This window comes from Falco peregrinus, chromosome 14, assembly GCF_023634155.1.
Source record: "Falco peregrinus isolate bFalPer1 chromosome 14, bFalPer1.pri, whole genome shotgun sequence".
Taxonomy (NCBI): Eukaryota; Metazoa; Chordata; class Aves; order Falconiformes; family Falconidae; genus Falco; species Falco peregrinus.
The window spans coordinates 802,841-821,163 of record NC_073734.1 but is presented as its reverse complement, the minus strand read 5'-3'; the positions used below and the strand labels follow the sequence as shown (position 1 = coordinate 821,163).

Here is an 18,323-nt window from a genome sequence, read left to right as displayed (position 1 = left end):
ATGAAACCAACACATTGATATATATAGAATCAATAAAGAATCAGCATTAAAAAATGCATACATACAGTGCACAATATTTTGGCAAGAAAACACCTTAACGTGTCCTTCCCTGCAACAGTCAAGCTTTTGAAAGTGTCTGGCACGATGTACTGCCTCATTTTCTACCGCCTCCAGTTGCTGTATCTTGGGGGTTTTTTTGGTTGGTTTTTTTTTGAGAAAACTTGCCACCATCGGCGGGGGGAGGCAAATACCCAGAAAGCTCCTTTGCTTCATTTCCAGAACTGCCCTGCTCTGTTCATAGAGCCAGAGGGGCACCAGGTCTGAAGGGTGGCAGGAGGCTGCTCAGCAGGGACAGCGCTCCCGGTGCCTGCGCGGGCAGCTCTGCGCGGGGAGGCTGCCCGGCTTCCCTCCGGCGCCAGGATCCAGCAAGTTGCGCTTCACTGAAAGGTGTTTGCAACGGACTCGAGTCGGAACACAACACCTTTGTTCCAGCTGCTTTTTAACTGCCAGGGTACCAGGGCGCAGTGCATCTAGGGCTGAAACAAAAGCCTCTGGATCCTGACCTTTTTGACCCGGTGTTGCTATCATGTGTCAAGGGCTGGATTTTCTGCATGAAGCCTCCCAGCTGGTCTCAAAGGGAGGTTGCCAAAACGCAGGGATCGGGGCTTTGTGGACAACATACACACCTTTCAGACCCCATCAAAACTATCCAGATTCTGCAAAAACTCCCACATTTAACTTACATCAAATAATGCGTGCACATAACTGCCTGTGTTGCCAGAAATCCAGCAGGTGCACAAAGCTCACTGCTGCCCCAGGGGCCATCAGGATCCACCCCAACCCCAGCAAGCCCCACTGCTCACCTCGTAGCTGGGGGCTGACGCAACAAAAACCTTCCCGATGTCCAGCTGGTCAAAGCTGAAGCGCAGCTGGGGCCCTATGCCGCTCCCTTTGATGCGCAGGGGCAGCCTGGTCTCACGGCCTGGGGAGAGGTTGCCATGTCAGTACAGAATTCCTTCGGTTCGCCTGGACTTTCCAGGCAGCCTCAGAGCCAGTCCCTGACTCCGGGCTGGGTGGCACCAGCACTAGATGCTCCGCGAGAAGATACGGGACCCTTCTCTTCCCTCAGCAGATCAACTTTGCGGCTGGTTTCTAACTTCTGACGGAGCCCTTGGGCTGGTTTGTAACTTAGCAATCAGTTTGCACCCTCAGAAAGTGATGCTGCATATAAAACATGATTTCTGAATTCCTTCCCATGCACTTAAACGAGCTTTGAAATCCATTCAGAGAAGGCACAAAGCTCACAAAACAGAGCCGGAGAGAAAAATCTGCTGTCTGTATCGCTGCAATCGGAGACGACCGCACAGGAGCTGAGAAGTATGAGCCCAAGCAAGGCAGAGCAGCCTGCTGACAGCGATACCCCAGCAGCCTGCTGACAGCGACACGCGCACCCGAGCGCTGCCTCAAGCAGGCAGAGCATCTCAGCCACCACCTGCGCCTAACGTAGGGCTCCGTACCGGGGTGCTCCAGGGCTCACCGCCTGCAGCAGCGCCTTGTTAAGACGGGGCTTTACGGTCTCCAGAGAGCAGCACTCACCTGTTCCCACCATCAAACCAAGAGCTCAGCTTTGTAAAGACGCCCCACCTGAAGCATACTGAGCAGTTACGGAAAACCAGCCTCCTCGCTACTGAAACCAGATAAGCTCTAAGTGTACTGCTAACACACATACCCCTTGCTGCAAAGGCAACTGAGACCACAAGGCTTACAGCTGAACTCCAGGATGCTGAGTTTCTTCCTTAAGTCTGCTAAGATGGCATAGTGCAGGATCTTTCAGTCTGAAGCCTTTCTTGAACCACTGGAGCAGCCTAAAGTGCCTGAATTCTAGCTCAGGTTTTGGCTTAGGTCCCCCTGCTGTTATAGATTTGCTAAGAAGTTAAGATTGATTGACTTTATTTGATTGATTATTTGATTTTATAAAATCAATCATGTAATAGAAATATAAGAGGATAAGAAAATATATTTTAATGAAACTTATAGTTATAGTAAAAAGCGGCTATAGAAGATCCTCTGTACAGCCCCGTACCAAGGCCGGAGGAATTGGTCAGAATCACCTAGTAGGAATGTTTAGAACTTAGATAACAGACTTAAGATTTGAGATGATTGTTTATATGTAACCTAGGAGGATGTACTAACATGTCAAAATGAGAATTTATGTGAACTGGGGAGAGTCGAGTGAAGCAACCCATAGTTGCCGTCCAAGAAACAGTTACCTCAAGTGGCAGGTAATTCCGGCAGGGGGAGATCGAGACCACCGACTCACATACCACCTACCCAAATCGTACCCCAGACCCATTTCCGGACCTGTCTAACCTTTACTGCGCAGAATCGGGTATGGGAGGAGAGTATGTTAATGATTTATGGGAAATCTTACGATTATGCATGGATATTTAATGAATATGTATGAATCAGTTCTATACAAGGTGTATGATTTTGAACCATGGTGTGCGTCGATCGTGAGGGGACTCACTCACGCACCCGGCCGTCCATAAAGAAAAGTCTGCTTTGGTGTTGATAAGTTCTTCATTCCGAGATTTCGGTAACAGTTTTGGCGACCCAGATGGGACCTCGCTGAAGGAGACCGGAGGAGCCGGGGACCTGATCGGTTCCAGCCGGCACCGAGGATTTCTCGGGGATACCCATCGATCCCCGATCCGTAAGGCTCTTCGCGACGTTCCCTGGATTTTGGTAAGACACTTCTTCTTGTAATTGTAGTAAGTGGGTAGGAGTCCCACTATAATAAGTGTATGGTAAGGAGTGGGTTGGAGACCCACCAGTGGGTTTGAGTCCCACTGAGTAAGTCTGCCTGTCAGACGCGGTGAAAGCTGCGCAGGCTTGGACTATAAGGATCCTTGTGGAAGAGGAAGCCTAGGCGCCTGCCCGTAAGACATAAGCGAAAGCTATTGCAGGGTTGGACAAAAGTGGAAACAAGAGAACCTACATGCTATAGTGTTCTCTAAGGTAGTGCCTCTAACAAGAAGTTAGGAGGGGTTTTTCTTCTGATACAGAATTGTTTATTGTGTCTGTGTATCGAGAAGAAAATTAAGAAGTGTATAATATTGTGTTTTATGTCTTTGTTTGAAGTAACAATTGTGGAAAAGTGTGAGTGTGGCTGTAAGGGTGAGACGTGCAATTAAGCACGAAAGCGAGTGTGGAGCGTGGATCCGCGGATCGGGGAGACAGAGTTGAATAATTGTGTATTGTACTGTGAGTGATTATACCATGGCATCTAAGTTAACTCGGTTGTTTAAAAGTAAAAGCATGCGTAATCTTGCTGTAAATGATAAAATCCCGAAAAATTCTCCATTGGGATGTTTATTGGCACATTGGGGAGATTTATATGAGGATTTGCCAAAAAGCCAGATGATTGAGTATTGTAATAATTGGTGGCCTCTGTATACATTGGAAAATCAGGAAAAGTGGCCCATAAATGGAACACTGAATTATAATACTGTTCTGCAGTTAATGTTATACTGTAAAAGAGAAGGGAAATGGAGTGAAATGCCATACGTGGATTTGTTCTTTTACCTGAGACAGAGAAAAGACTGGCAGGATGAATGCAAGTTAACTGATGGAGATAATTTTGTGATGGCTGTAACTGCTGATAACAAGAAAGTAAAAAGGTGTTGCTCAACTTGTGAGATCGGGAAAGGTTGTTTAAAGAAAAAGATTGTCACTGAGAGTGATGATGGACCAGAATTAGATATATCCCCTCTTAGGAGAGAAAGGAATCAGGGTCGAGAATCTAGGGCACGAGAACAGGCGATTGAACCGGATAGCAGTGGAACAGGAGATGTGGAAGAGAGATTATCGGAGATTGTAATTCATACTCCTGTTTCACGGAGAACTCGGCAACAGACACAGACTATAGCTCCCCTGCGACAGGGAGTTGGTAGTGATGGACCGGTCTATGTGAAAGTACCTTTTACAGCTATGGATTTGATGACTTGGAAGCAGGCAGCAGGAAATTATAGAGAAGATCCTGAAAAAGTGGGCAAGGTGGCAGATACTATAACTAGAACACAGAATCCAGACTGGAATGATTTACAGGTGATCCTGGATAATGTGTTAGATGATACAGAGAAGCAAACGGTATTAAAAGCTGGTAAAGCTCAGGCAGAGTTGGATGTGATGAGTGGAATTACAGGTGGAACAATAGAACAGAATTTTCCATCTGGGGATCCGCAGTGGGATCCAAATAATGTAACACATAGAGAAAGACTGAGACGGTATCAGAAATGGGTTTTATATGGGATTAGACATGCCATGCCTAAATCTCTGAATTGGTCTAAATTATATGAAGTAAGACAAGATAAAAATGAATCTCCCTCAGCATTTTGGGAACGATTAAAGGAAGCTGCCAGAAAACATACTGATTTGAGAGTGGAAACAGAGGCAGCACAAATGCAACTGGCTTTGATTTTTATGGGGCAATCGGCACCAGATATAAGGAAAAAACTCCAGAAACTGGAGGGAGAGAATTCAAGGAGTTTGAATACAATGCTGGAAGTCGCATGGAGGGTATATAACAACAGAGAAAGAGAAGAAAGAAAATCAAGGAGAACAGATTTATTGGCAGTAATGACAGGAACGGTAGACAGAGGAAGGGGCAGAGGAAGAGGACGAGGATTTAATGGGAGGGGAGGTTGTATGCACTGTGGCCATCGGAAATTTAATACCCCCTTAGGAGTAAATCAGTGTGCTTTGTGTAGAGAGGAAGGACATTGGAAAAAGGATTGCCCTAGAAACAAGAGTGTTTCTCACGACCTTGCCAAGATAATGATTTTAGACGACTGAAGGGGACCGGAGGGAACCCAGCTGAACCTCTGGTTAAGATTTAGCTGGGAGATAAAGAAGTTAAATTTTTAGTAGATACAGGAGCGACATTTTCGGTATTAAATACATGTAAAGGAAAAATAGGAACAAAACCAGCCAATATAATAGGAGCAACAGGGAAAGAAGAGAACCAGGCCATTCCTACAACACCTAGATTTGAAATTTGGAAATAAGATAATCACACATGAATTCTTGTATGTACCAGAATGTCCGATACCCTTGTTAGGAAGAGATTTGTTGTCTAAATTAAATGCACAAATTGTTTTTGATGAAGGAGAACTTTTCTTGAAAATACCCGAGTCAAAAACGGGAGAAATCTTGATGATACAAGAAAGAGTAAAGGAACAAGAAATTCCACAGGAGGTGGATTTGGCAGTGATCCCTACTGTATGGGAAACAGATATTCCTGGTAAATCGAAGCTAGCAGAGCCTGTTAAAATAGATTTGAAGGAAGGCGCAGGAACAGTGAGAATTAAACAATATCCAATCAAATCGGAAGTGAGACAGGAATTGAAGAAATTGAGTGATAAATTTTTGGAGTATAACATTTTGGAAGAATGTGAATCTGAGTATAAGACTCCTATCTTACCAGTCAGAAAACCCTCGGGTGAATATAGGCTGGTACAAGATTTGAGAGCAGTAAATCAACTAGTTAAGGATATTTATCCTGTAGTAGCAAACCCTTATACACTGTTAACAGCATTAAGGGACACTTATCAACGGTTTACAGTGCTTGATTTAAAAGATGCTTTCTTTTGTATACCTTTGGAAAAAGAAAGCAGAAAACTGTTTGCTTTTGAATGGGAAAATCCTCAAACCGGGCGAAAGATGCAGTTGACATGGACTAGATTACCCCAAGGATTTAAAAACAGTCCAACTATCTTTGGAAATCAATTAGCAAAGGAATTTGAAATGTGGAAACAGGATAAATCAAGAGCTGGGCATTTACTTTTACAATATGTGGATGACATATTGATTGCTACAGAAGAAAGACTTACCTGTATACAGGTGACTATCGACCTCCTGAATTTCCTGGGACTAAATGGATACGAAGTGTCCAGGAAGAAAGCCCAGACAGCCTGCCAGACTGTGATATATCTGGGCTTTGAGATTTCAAAAGGACAACGACAATTAGGAAAAGATCGCAAAGAAGCTATTTGTGGTATACCTGAGCCAAGAAATATTCATGAACTCAGAGCATTTTTGGGAATGACTGGGTGGTGTCGCCTTTGGATCATGAACTATGGGCTAATAGCTAAACCGCTGTACGAGGCCCAAAAGAACCCTCCCTTTGCATGGGGCCCACAACAACAAAAGGCTTTTGTAGAGTTGAAACGTGGCTCAATGTCTGCACCTGCCTTGGGACTGCCGGATCCAACCAAAGATTTCCAGTTGTTTGTTCATGAAAGGCAACACCTTGCACCAGGCGTGTTAACCCAGAGGATAGGAAGCTGGAAACGACCAGTCGGATATTTCTCTAAACAACTGGACACAGTGAGTAGAGGGTGGCCAAACTGCCTTCGAGCAGTGGTAGCAACAGTGATGCTCATACAAGAAGCTCGGAAATTGACTTTGGGAAGAACAATAACAGTCTATGTCCCACACATGGTGATAACTGTCCTAGAACAGAAGGGGGGACACTGGCTGTCTCCCAGCCAAATGATGAAGTACCAGGTAGTACTGACTGAACAGGATGATGTGATTCTAAAGACAACTAACCTGGTAAATCCTGCAGTGTTTTTAAGTTCCATACAGGAAGAAGGACAACTGGAGCATGATTGCTTGGCTGCCATCTAGTATGTTTATTCCAGTCGTGAAGATCTGAAGGATGTACCACTGGAGCGACCAGACTGGGAACTGTATAGTGATGGACGCAGCTTCATGGAACAAGGAGTCCGATACGCCGGATATGCGGTAACAACAGAGACTACAGTTATAGAAGCAGGAGCATTGGCGAGTACCACATCAGCCCAAAAGGCGGAACTCATTGCTTTAATTCGAGCCTTAGAGGTAAGCAAAGACAGGAAAGTAAATATCTGGACTGATTCAAAATATGCCTTTGGGGTAGTGCATGTCCATGGAGCTTTGTGGAAAGAGAGGGGGTTATTGTCCTCTCAAGGATCAAACATTAAGCATCAAAGAGAAATTTTATGATTATTGCAAGCAGTTCAAAAGCCAGATCAAGTAGCAATCATGCACTGTAAGGCACACCAGATTTGGAATACAAAAATAATAGCTGGGAATAATTTAGCTGATAGAACAGCAAAAAAGGTAGCAAAGAAACAAGCATTGCAAATGGCAATAATTCCTTCTAAAACAGTAACCCTTCCTAGGGAAAACCCGAGATATTCAGAGGAAGATGACAAACTGAGTCCGTTATTAAATGCTAAGAAAAACTTAGCGGGATGGTGGGTAACTCCTAATGGACAGGTAGTAATTCCACCTCTTGTGATGAGAGAGATAATTCAAACGAGACATCAGGAATGTCACTGGGGAGCAGAAGCCTTAGTAACATCTTTACGAAAACAAGTAATATCAGTTAAGATGTTGGGAATAGCTAAAATGGTAACTGCAAAGTGTGAGGTATGTTTGAAAAATAATCCAATGATTAAGAAAAAGGTTCAAATGGGTAGACTGAAATCTGGTGTAGAACCTGGAGATTATTGGCAAGTAGAATTTTCAGAGCTGCCTAGACAAAATGGGTACCAGTACATCCTGGTAGGGGTTGATACTTTTACAGGATGGCCTGAAGCCCTTCCCTGTCGCACTACACAAGCAAAAGAAGTGGTGAAGTGGTTATTACAAGAAATAATTCCGAGATTTGGAGTTCCTATTGGAATTTCTTCTGACAGAGGTCCACACTTTGTTGCTGAAGTAGTCCAAAGTGTTAGCAAAGTATTGGGTATTAATTGTGACCTACATTTATCTTGGAGACCCCAATCTAGTGGGAAAGTGGAAAGGATGAATCAAACTTTGAAACGACAAATAAGTAAAATTTGTCAAGAAACCAGTCTAAAGTGGCCTCAGGCGCTTCCATTGGCATTATTACGAATCAGGGTACAGCCAAAGAGTGGAACCTCACTCAGTCCTTATGAATTATTATATGGAAAACCATATGAGTCTCCAGAACCAAATCCAAACGTACATGTAAAAGGAAAGCAGGATGTATATAACTATTTGCTTTCTCTAGGAAAAACTCCGGCTGCAATTCGGAGTGCAGTAATTTGGAATAGACCTTTATCCCTGGAAAATTCAGTGCATGATTTCCAACCAGGAGATTATGTCTATGTGAAGACCTGGACCTCTGAACCTTTACAGGAACGTTGGAAAGCACCTTTCCAAGTACTGTTAACCACTTTTACGGCTATCAAGATAGCAGAATCGGATGCTTGGATCCATTATACTCGAGTGAAGAAAGCACCTATTCCATGGAAGATTATCAACTGTGACCCAAAGACTTTAAATTTGACTTTGAAAAATGTCTAATTTTTCATATCAGGTTATGATCGTTCTTTGGATTCCATTTGGGTTGGTAGTGTTGGCAGGATCATGGGCTGACTTGGTGGACAGGAATGAAAGACAAACAGAGACAGAACAAGTGATTGAAATTCCCAAACAAACGGCTGAGGAAAATTTGATGGTAGGATTGATTAAAGGATTTGCCAATTTACAAAATGTCACGCAGATCACCGCTTGTTTACCAATACCGAGGGCAGTAGGTGAATCTATTCCATGGGGAATCTTAACCATGAATCTGACCAAATTAGAATATGAAAATGAGACAATGGATTGTAAACAAGAACCTAGGGAAACTTGGGAATTGCAAAAGGTTAAAGTTGGGGAAGAATCACCAGTATATTCAACCATTTGGGAATGTAAAGGATGATTTGTAGCTAAACCGGGATTATATGGAGATTTAGGGAACAAGGGATGGTGTTACTAGCCTAAAATGGCTACAACAAACACCAGTGTATGGATAACCGAGACAAAATGTGAGAAAAAGAATCGAACCCTACAGGAAAAGGAAATAGTTTGGGATTCGGTTTGGCCTATGACCTTATATTCCCATTTTCAGTATATGGCAAAAACTCCTTGGTGTTTTACCTGGGATGGAAAAGTGTTTTCAGTATTACCCTGGGTCAATGATAGATCAACTTCATTGGGAGAAAAGGAGAATAAAATAGTGCCATGGTGGAAATGTGAAAAAGTGTATGATTGTAGCAATGCAGACTTAATAATTCAAAGAATCCCTCCTTTGGCTGCCGCTTTAAAATATGGTTGTTTTTGTCGAGGTCTTAAGAATACTCTCAATCTATCTAGCGCCTATATACCCAGAAGAGGAATTATGTTTAGTTGTAGAAAATCTACTATTCAAAGTCCAGGACATTTAATTTGGGCATTGAGTGATGGAACCTGGACAACTCATCTACCATTAGATGGTAAAGTGAAACAAATAACTTTAGGCGTGCCAACATTGTGTCCGATTTGGAAGAAATCACCATTTAGAGGATCTCTAGAAAATTTAGAACTGAAACGAACAAAGAGATCTGAGACAAATGATGATACTTGGAATGAACCATCTACAGGAGTGAAAATTGGCTGGGCAATTGAATCACTTTTAAATCCTATAGCATCATATAGAAACAGAGCATGGCTTTATAAGTTAACTGGTCAAGTGGAAAAATTAGCAAACGTTACCAAAAAGGGGTTTAAGGAATTGAATATACAATTACAGGCGACCTCTAGAATGACTTTACAAAATAGAATGGCACTAGATATGCTCCTACTTAAAGAACATGGAGTATGTGGATATCTCAAAGATAAACTGGACCACTGTTGCATCCCCATTTCAAATGTCACACAAGATGTGGAACATGATTTGGATTTATTAGATAAAATTGAAAAAGAAACAGAATCAATTCAAGAAGATATGTCAGAAGACTGGTTAGGGAAAATTTTTAACAAATTAGGAAGGAACTTGAGCTCTTGGATACAATCCCTAATCAAAACTTTGTTTCTGTTACTGATTGTCCTTTTGATGATCATGTTGGTATATGCATGTTTGAAGAAGCAGTTTACCAACAGAATTGCAATCAATCGTATGATCATGAGAGAAGTACCAACCAGTCCACCAAGGTATAGCCCACCACCAAAATATGTTGAAACAAATGATATGTAAATAATGTGAAAGTATTGAAATAATGATTTTCAACACTTTCAAAGGGGGGAAATGTTATAGATTTGCTAATAAGTTAAGATTGATTGACTTTATTTGATTGATTATTTGATTTTATAAAATCAATCATGTAATAGAAATATAAGAGGATGGGGAAATGTTATAGATTTGCTAATAAGTTAAGATTGACTTTATTTGATTGATTATTTGATTTTATAAAATCAATCATGTAATAGAAATACAAGAGGATAAGAAAATATATTTTAATGAAACTTATAGTTATAGTAAAAAGCGGCTATAGAAAACCCTCTGTACAGCCCCGTACCAAGGCCGGAGGAATTGGTCAGAATCACCTAGTAGGAATGTTTAGAACTTAGATAACAGACTTAAGATTTGAGATGATTGTTTGTATGTAACCTAGGAGGATGTACTAAAATGTCAAAATGAGAATTTATGTGAACTGGGGAGAGTCGAGTGAAGCAACCCACAGTTGCCGGCCAAGAAACAGTTACCTCAAGTGGCAGGTAATTCCGGCAGGGGGAGATCGAGACCACCGACTCACATACCACCTACCCAAATCGTACCCCAGACCCATTTCCGGACCTGTCTAACCTTTACTGCGCAGAATCGGGTATGGGAGGAGAGTATGTTAATGATTTATGGGAAATCTTACGATTATGCATGGATATTTAATGAATATGTATGAATCAGTTCTATACAAGGTGTATGATTTTGAACCATGGTGTGCGTCGATCGTGAGGGGACTCGCTCACGCACCCGGCCGTCCATAAAGAAAAGTCTGCTTATCTACATCACATTGGTGTTGATAAGTTCTTCATTCCGAGATTTCGGTAACACTGCCATCCCATTCTACTCTTGTACGGAAAGCGAGTAGCACAAGGAGCAGAAGGTAGCCCCAGAAGTTGTACACAACCGTCACTGTGGCTTTTGTGCAAAACTATTCCTCTATCCTTTGAGCTCCTTTTGTGTGACACCCACCATTAACTAAAGCTTAGGGACTGAAAGTTGATTTCTTTTTTTATAAAAGTCTGCTGCTTAGTCATTCCAGAATGTCCAAACCAACTTCTTATTGCAAAGAGCAGCCCACGTGTGACTAGATCACAACTCGGAAAAAACCCTCCTGGAACAGCCTTTTCAGTGATCCCTGACTTTGGGCTTGCAACCGTGGCACGGGGATGTTTGATCACATCCAAAGCCAGAAAGGAAGAGCTAGGGAGCTTTTGCTGAATTCAGCGGTTTTTCAGTGGATCCAGCCGCAGCCCAGCTGACAGCAGAGATGAGTTACACTTCACAGCTCAGGCACGCATCAGAGGGCTGTGTACTTCTATTGCACAGACACCCGAAAAGAGGCAGTACTGGGTGCTCGCTGTTCAGAAGATTTTTCCATCTTGCATCACATGTGGCCTAATTTTCATTAAAAACTTGATGTTCTAAACCATCAAAGCTCTTAGGAAATGACAAAGATTTCCAAGGGACAAGTTTTGCCCATAATCATGGGTGAGGCATGCCCCACGGCCACTATCATCAAAAAAAATCAGTGGCCATTCTTTCCCTTCTGCAGCAGGCCCTCAGCCTCTCCTGGAAGGTCTGCGGAAGCTATCCTTTCTTCTGCCCCACCATTGATGCTGGAACTTTAGGAAACCCTGGGAGTTTTACGCTCTCTCCTTCCAGGTGAACCTCAGAGAGTGCTCTCCTGAAAGGAGGAGGAGCAGAGTAAAATACAGACCATTCAGGACAGCCGAGAGAAAAAGAAAGAAAAAAGAGAGTATGTCCCGCTCCTCGCTAGCAGCTGGGGCTTCCAGGAGCACCCAGCCGCTGGCCAAGGCCTGGGTACCCCGGGCTGGGACCGTGTGATGCTCCCACCACAGCATGTCCCAGAGCACATGGACCAGGGCATGGAGGGGCCGCAGCCTCCTTGTCCTCAGTCCCAAAGCCACACCTGGTTCTGTGGAGTGAGAATTCGGATCTCAGTCGGGTTAACACCTTGGCACATCATGGAGGGATTACAACTCGGCATTCAAAGAAACAGGGGTGTGGGTGGCCCAACAGCACAGAACTGTTTCCCAAGTCCCTAACTTCTGCTGCTTTCTGGCACTCATTTTTTTGCCCACGGAACGTCCCCAGGTTTTGAGGTTGGTTTTGAACGTGATTCTCAACCAACCACATCAACACAGAGATCCAGTTTTACACGATGTAGGACACGGCAAGTGAAGGAGGGATCAGCACTTAGGATTTTGCTTCTCCCTGCAAAAGCGGCTTAGAAATGGGTTTTGGAAGAAATCAGATGTAACCCAGTACATTTCCATATCCAGAAAAAAACAACAAAAAAAGAATTTTAGGTGATTGAGCCCCCCCACCACGTGCTTCCTTCCAGCACTCAAGAGCCATGGCTTTATTTGCATGAATAACTAAGAAAGTTCATTTTGAGCTTAAACAAAACAAATTTCAAACCACTTCTTAACCGCTGGCTTTGCAAGTTGCACAGTGCTGATGAGTTCTGTAAATCACCTGATCCAGAAGCGTTCGGCTAAGCAATTTATGGAGGCAACTGCAAAAACACACATGGAGGCCAGCCACTTCCCCGTGGGGCTCGAGATCCAACTGCAATTTCACAGTGCTGCACTAGGGCAAAGCTACTAAATATTCCCTGCAAGGGGCACACGCTGTCTGCAAATCGTCCTCCAAAGGGATCTGTGACTGGCATGCAAATGCACGAGGAAGGCTGTCACACCGCTCAGAGTCGTCAAGAAGCAAAATTAATGACTCCCTAGTTAAAGATCACGGGTTTCTTCTTTAAACTCTTTTTGCACCCTGGGACGGTCTCCACCCTGACGATACAGCGGCTCAGCTCCGTTTTGTGAGGGATGGGGGGTAGGTGACCTCCTTGAGGTCCTCTCCCAAGGGGCCCATGGAAGAGTTCAGATCTCCTGAGGGACCACGAGGGTTTTTCCAGAGCAGGCTCCTCTTTCTAAACACCGATCGCTTGCCCAGCTCTGTTTCCTGTAACTCCCAGGTTGCATGTAAGTAATTTTCCTATTTCTCTGCCACAACAACAACAAAAGCTCTCCAGGCACAACCCCTGGAGATCCCTGCAGCAAAGTGATGGACAGCCCCACCACCACAGCAAAAATCCCAGGGCCAGGAGCACAGCGCTGAGCCAGGATTCCCTTGGGAGCAACTTTTTAAATCAACCCTTTCCTTCCACAGCTCTAACAACTGCAGCTGGTGGCCAGGAAGGCGGTTTGTTAACACGAGCCCTGGTTAATTACTGTAGGTGGCATTTGCCAAGTAAACCCTGCGCAATTACCGTATCAATAAAAAGCTGTTTCATGGCCTTTGTATCTGTCAGCTTGGAGAAGTAAGGAATGGCTCGAAGCAGCTGGGTTAGTGATCTCAGCACCCTCCAGAACGGGAGCCTGGCTGCTGGGGACCACGGGCCTCGCACCTCCTTCCTCTTAGATGGGGAAAACCAGAGCGTTCCCTGGATGGAAATCTGACAGGGACCTCCCACTCCTGAAAAACACCTCAAGCAGCACCACACGGACGGAGAGGAAGGACAAGGTAACCTGAACCACGGAGCTTGCTGCAAGCATTCCCTGCCCCGTGCCAGCACAGCAAGGCCATCACCTCTGTAAGGGCAAAGGCGGCATAACTCGGTGGGTCAGTGATAACCGCTCCCAGAAAAAGACCTGACAGCACTTCTGTCAGCCGGGAGGAGCATAAAGCTTGTCTAGCAGGCTGCTCGCACTCTGACTTCTGGGGAGGGTGCTCACCCTGCTGAGGACAGCGAGCCCTGTAACACGCGACCCAGATGAAGCATAGACTTGAGCCACGAGGTGACGATTCCCACGCAGGGACAGCAGCACACGTGTGGCACGTTCACAGACACCCTGCGCTCAGCAGGGCTCAGCCACTACGGTCTGGCAGCGCCTGGAGAGCGGGAGGTGACCCAGGGGCAGGGAGCACGTTTCACTCAGCTCCTACCGCCTCAGGAGCCCGATGGTGCATCCACGTAATAAAGGCTCATCCTGGAGGTCTATAGGGGCTTAGTGCTTGTCCACCAAAGCTCTTCTGCTGTGTACCTCTCTGCCTTTACAAACACCTTGCAGCACAACGAATGCATGGTATGAAAGCTCGCTGCTTTGGCTGCTCTGGGATCAGCGGTCGGAGCCAGGCGCGCTAAGCCCTGGCTCTGCACAGACCAGCTGGGAGCCACAGGGACAGCAGGAAGGTGCTGGCACTGCCCTGCTGACCACCGGCTCTTCCTAGGAATTCCGTGGGAACCAACTGGGCTGGAAGAGTATTTGTGCCTCGCCTTTGCTGTGGGTAGCAGGAGGAGGAGAAAGGAGCTGTACCTGAGATGTCGCAGCAGACTGTTGATACACTCTGGCTTCTCGGGGTTTGAAGATCACGTAAATTTCAACTGAAGAATTTGGCCAGACATCTCCCTCCTAAGACAGGAGACAACAAACCATTTACCTTCAAACGTTACGTTTCTTGTTTTCACCCACAGCCCTGTAAGCCTTTATTTAGAGCATCAATGATGAGCAAGGAGCAAACAACACTTACAAAATGTGTAAGACTTTGGAAGCAGCTGTGAAAAAAATTAAGTCCCTTACCTTAACTAGCACCCGGTAAAGGCTTGCCTTTTTTTTTTTTTTTTTTTAATTAGGGCTATAATAAAGGAACTAAACTGGCTGGCTTCGGCATATCAAGGATCTCTTCAGAAGTGCCAGCTGACCTAAAGAAAAGATACGGTTTCCCTCCAAACCTTCCCTTATATCCCCGTGTCACTACAGCCATGTGAACACGTCTTCTCAGATCAGAAGAGATTCAGCAAGTCAAATGGATTTTTCCATTCTCAGTTACAAAGATAGAAAGAAAGAAAACCATGCCTGCCTTCATCATTGCAGAAGAGATCTGTAAACCAGCTCACAAACAAAGGCAAGGTCCCGTCAGGGCTGGCTACCCCGGCCAGGGCTCACTGTCCAAGCCTCCCTCTGCTTGCAGGCAACAACTGGCAGAAGAGGAATATCAGGGCTTTGCAATCTGCTCCAGCTGCCTGCAGGTCTCCACAGGGGGTATGAGACATTGCCCATGACACAAAGCCCTAGTTGTCCTGGCCTCCTCCCGTTCCTGCATCACCGCTGCTGTCGGAAGCGGAACCGGAGCTGGGTCAGTGCCCACGTGGCATTTCTCTGACACGAGAATGTGATCCTGGCTCAAAATAACCCAAACCGAACACCAAAATGGTGAACTTCCGCTGCACAAAAAAAATCCAGCTTCAGCAAGAACCTGGGAGAACCCTGCAAGCGTAAATCTTCAAACAGCGAGGGAGTGGCGATGGGTCCCTGCAGGTGTTATTCCCAGCGGCCGAGGCCCCAGCGGGATGATTTGCCCAACACCACCGAGACCACGGTGATTGCTGCAGTGTTGCTGGCATCTCTCTGTACGCTGTATAACTCACCAGATGTCCTGCCATGCTCCAGGAAGCCAGTCAGTGGTGCAGTAAGATCCTGGTAAGGGACATATCTCCCTACACCCAGGGTGCTGCTGGATCCCAAGGCACAGTCAGATGAGACTGCTCTAAGGCATCAGAGGAGACAAGCCTACGGACGAGCAACACAACCCATCCATTCATATGCACCCGCACAGCTCTCTGCAACAATCCTAACGCAGCATTATTGATGGAGCCTTGCACTCATATCCTCACTCCCAAGAAAACCTGCAGCAGCAGTTAACAGACTCAAACCTCTTGAGCTTCTGACATGAAATCACCATTCTCCAGGATTCAACGTATTTGGACAGAAACTTCAGGCAGTACGTCCACAATCAGCTTCCCTGTATTGTCAGTGAAGCTGCACGCCAGACTGTTTGACTCAAAGGGAGAGGGCAAGAAGAAATCATCAGTTACACATTATTCTACTATTCTGTGGCTAAAAAAAAATTGTGAAGGACATGACTGTTTTGGGAAACCTTTGTCATTTCTCCCTTCATTACTGCTGTATGTCAGACCATAAAACTGGAAAATATTGTGACCTATTTCTCCTGGGAAATGAAAATAGGCTGTTGGAAAGGTTCCTCACATTCCTGCTACCCCACGGGGAAGAAAGAATTGCTGGTTAAAAGGATACACTTCACTACTCACCCTTGCGGGCTACTGCTACATAGGCGTACCAGCCCTAGGACACGGCAGGAGCCAGCGGTCTGCCGCGGCTAGCATATTCTCCGTAAGATGGCAGTTGAGTCAGATCATGGAAAACTACCGTGGATGCTTGCCAGGACAGAAATGCAACTATGCAGTGCTGTGAACACGATATTGCAACACTTCTGGCTTAATGTCAGCCTCAGGCAGGCTGCAGCTGGCAGGTGGCATAAAATACAGACGGTGGATGTATGATGATCCAGCACAAAAACTCCTGCTGTTGTGCCCTGGCTTTGCTACAGCATATGCCAACGTGATACCCGAGGGGACGGCACACCATGACTCACCGCTACAGAAGTGACCTCAGTAAGGAGACCAACCATAAATAGATGCAGATCCTATTTCCCCTCCCTCAGCCCCTAAATAATGCGAATCTCCTCAACCTCCACCAGCCTGAAAAGGAAAAAGCTGGTCTTGGAAAGCGGGGCACCACCAACTGTCGGCCTGCTTTGTTTGGTGGAGGGAGAAGGTGATCCATGGAAAGGAAATCACTGCTCAAAGCACACCAAAACCCCCAAAGGCAGAGCTGGCAACACAAGTACTGAAGTGACTCCCCAAAGTGCATCCTGTTAGTTCAGGGCACTCAGGGAAAAGGCAGCGCCAAAGCCAGTATCTGCCCCTTCCCATCAATAACCGAACCCACAGCGAGCGGAGGGATGGACCATAGCTCCCACTGGAGATGGCGCCTTCTGCCAAAAACCAAAGTGCTCTGCAGTCCCCTCTCATTTGGATGGGGACCAGCTGGGCACCTCAGCTGAGGTGGACGTTTGCAGGAACAAATATCGCTGTTATCTCCTGGCCCAACCTCTGCACCAACAGCAGTAGCACTTGCGTAACCTGCACATCTTGAAGACCACCTCCATCGGCTCAGAGCTGACACGTGGCACTGAGGAGTCGCTACCAGGCAATGACAAGACAGTGATGACTTGTCAAGGTAAGAGCAATGATTACAAATCCTTTTCCTCCCTTTCCTCTGGTTTCCATTTCCAAGGAGTCAGCTCCCACGTGTCTGTACTGTGACTTACAGCTAAGCTGTGGTGGGGAAGGTGCAGCAAAAAGCAAGGACTTTGTCCTTTGAGAGCCACCTGGGCTTCTACCACAGATGCTTCTGCTGACATACCATGTGTCTTTGCAAAAATAAATCAACTTTGAGATGCACTCAGGAAGTCAGAGTTACAGAACAGCTTGTTTCCCACAGGCTTGGACGGCTGCTCAAAACGTTCATGGTCACAGGCTGACTGCAAAACCGCTCCTCCTCTTTTCTCTTATTATTTTCATCAGCAAGTTAAGCTTATACAGGCCGAAATAGCCTGCTGCAGCTTCCACTGAGAGCAACCCCTGGCAGCTAACGGCCCGCTTACACAGCAAAGCTGCTGCACAAACCCTGCAAAGCCACCCTGCCCAGAGAGCCTTTCCAAGGCTATCGTCCCTCCAGCGGCCTCCTAACCTCCAGCCACTTGTTCCAAGGGTTTGATTCTTTCTATAGGGTGCTCCCAGGCACCACAGGTGATAGGTGAGAAGAGCAGCCGCCGCTTTTGGCCAGAAGGTCCGAGGCAGCAAGGTCCCAGCTCTGGTGGGGCCCCTCCAGCAGATTTACACGGCGCTGCAAGAAGGGTCTCTGTCCACGCTACAAGTTACGGGACTCTCACCGGGGAGAAGGTTGTGGAAGTCAGCAGCAGTGGATTTTTAGATCTTACATTTGATAGGAAAAAAGACTAACATTTGATGTGAAGACACCCGTACGCCAGGGGGGAAGACAGACATCAGCAAAACTATGAATGTGAAACCCATTGTTCCATAAATCATGGAATTAATGGAAATCTAAAGACTGATAATGCTGAACCAGCCAGGAGGGGAACGACTCCTGTAGTATCCCACTTACACCCAGTCCTAAGCCAACTGTAACATCAACACAGCCATTCAGGAAAGGTTTCCACTCGAGACTTGAGGCCAGGCTACACTCTGGGTCCGTACAGCGCTACACGGAGCACCAGGACTCAGCGGGCAGCCAGGCTGCTGGACCTCACC

General features: G+C 45.7%; 1 pseudogene; it reads right to left on the bottom strand.

Moving 5' to 3' along the window:
- Positions 1-18,323, bottom strand: part of LOC129785683 (hydrocephalus-inducing protein homolog) — a 67,210-nt pseudogene that overhangs the window by 12,875 nt on the left and 36,012 nt on the right.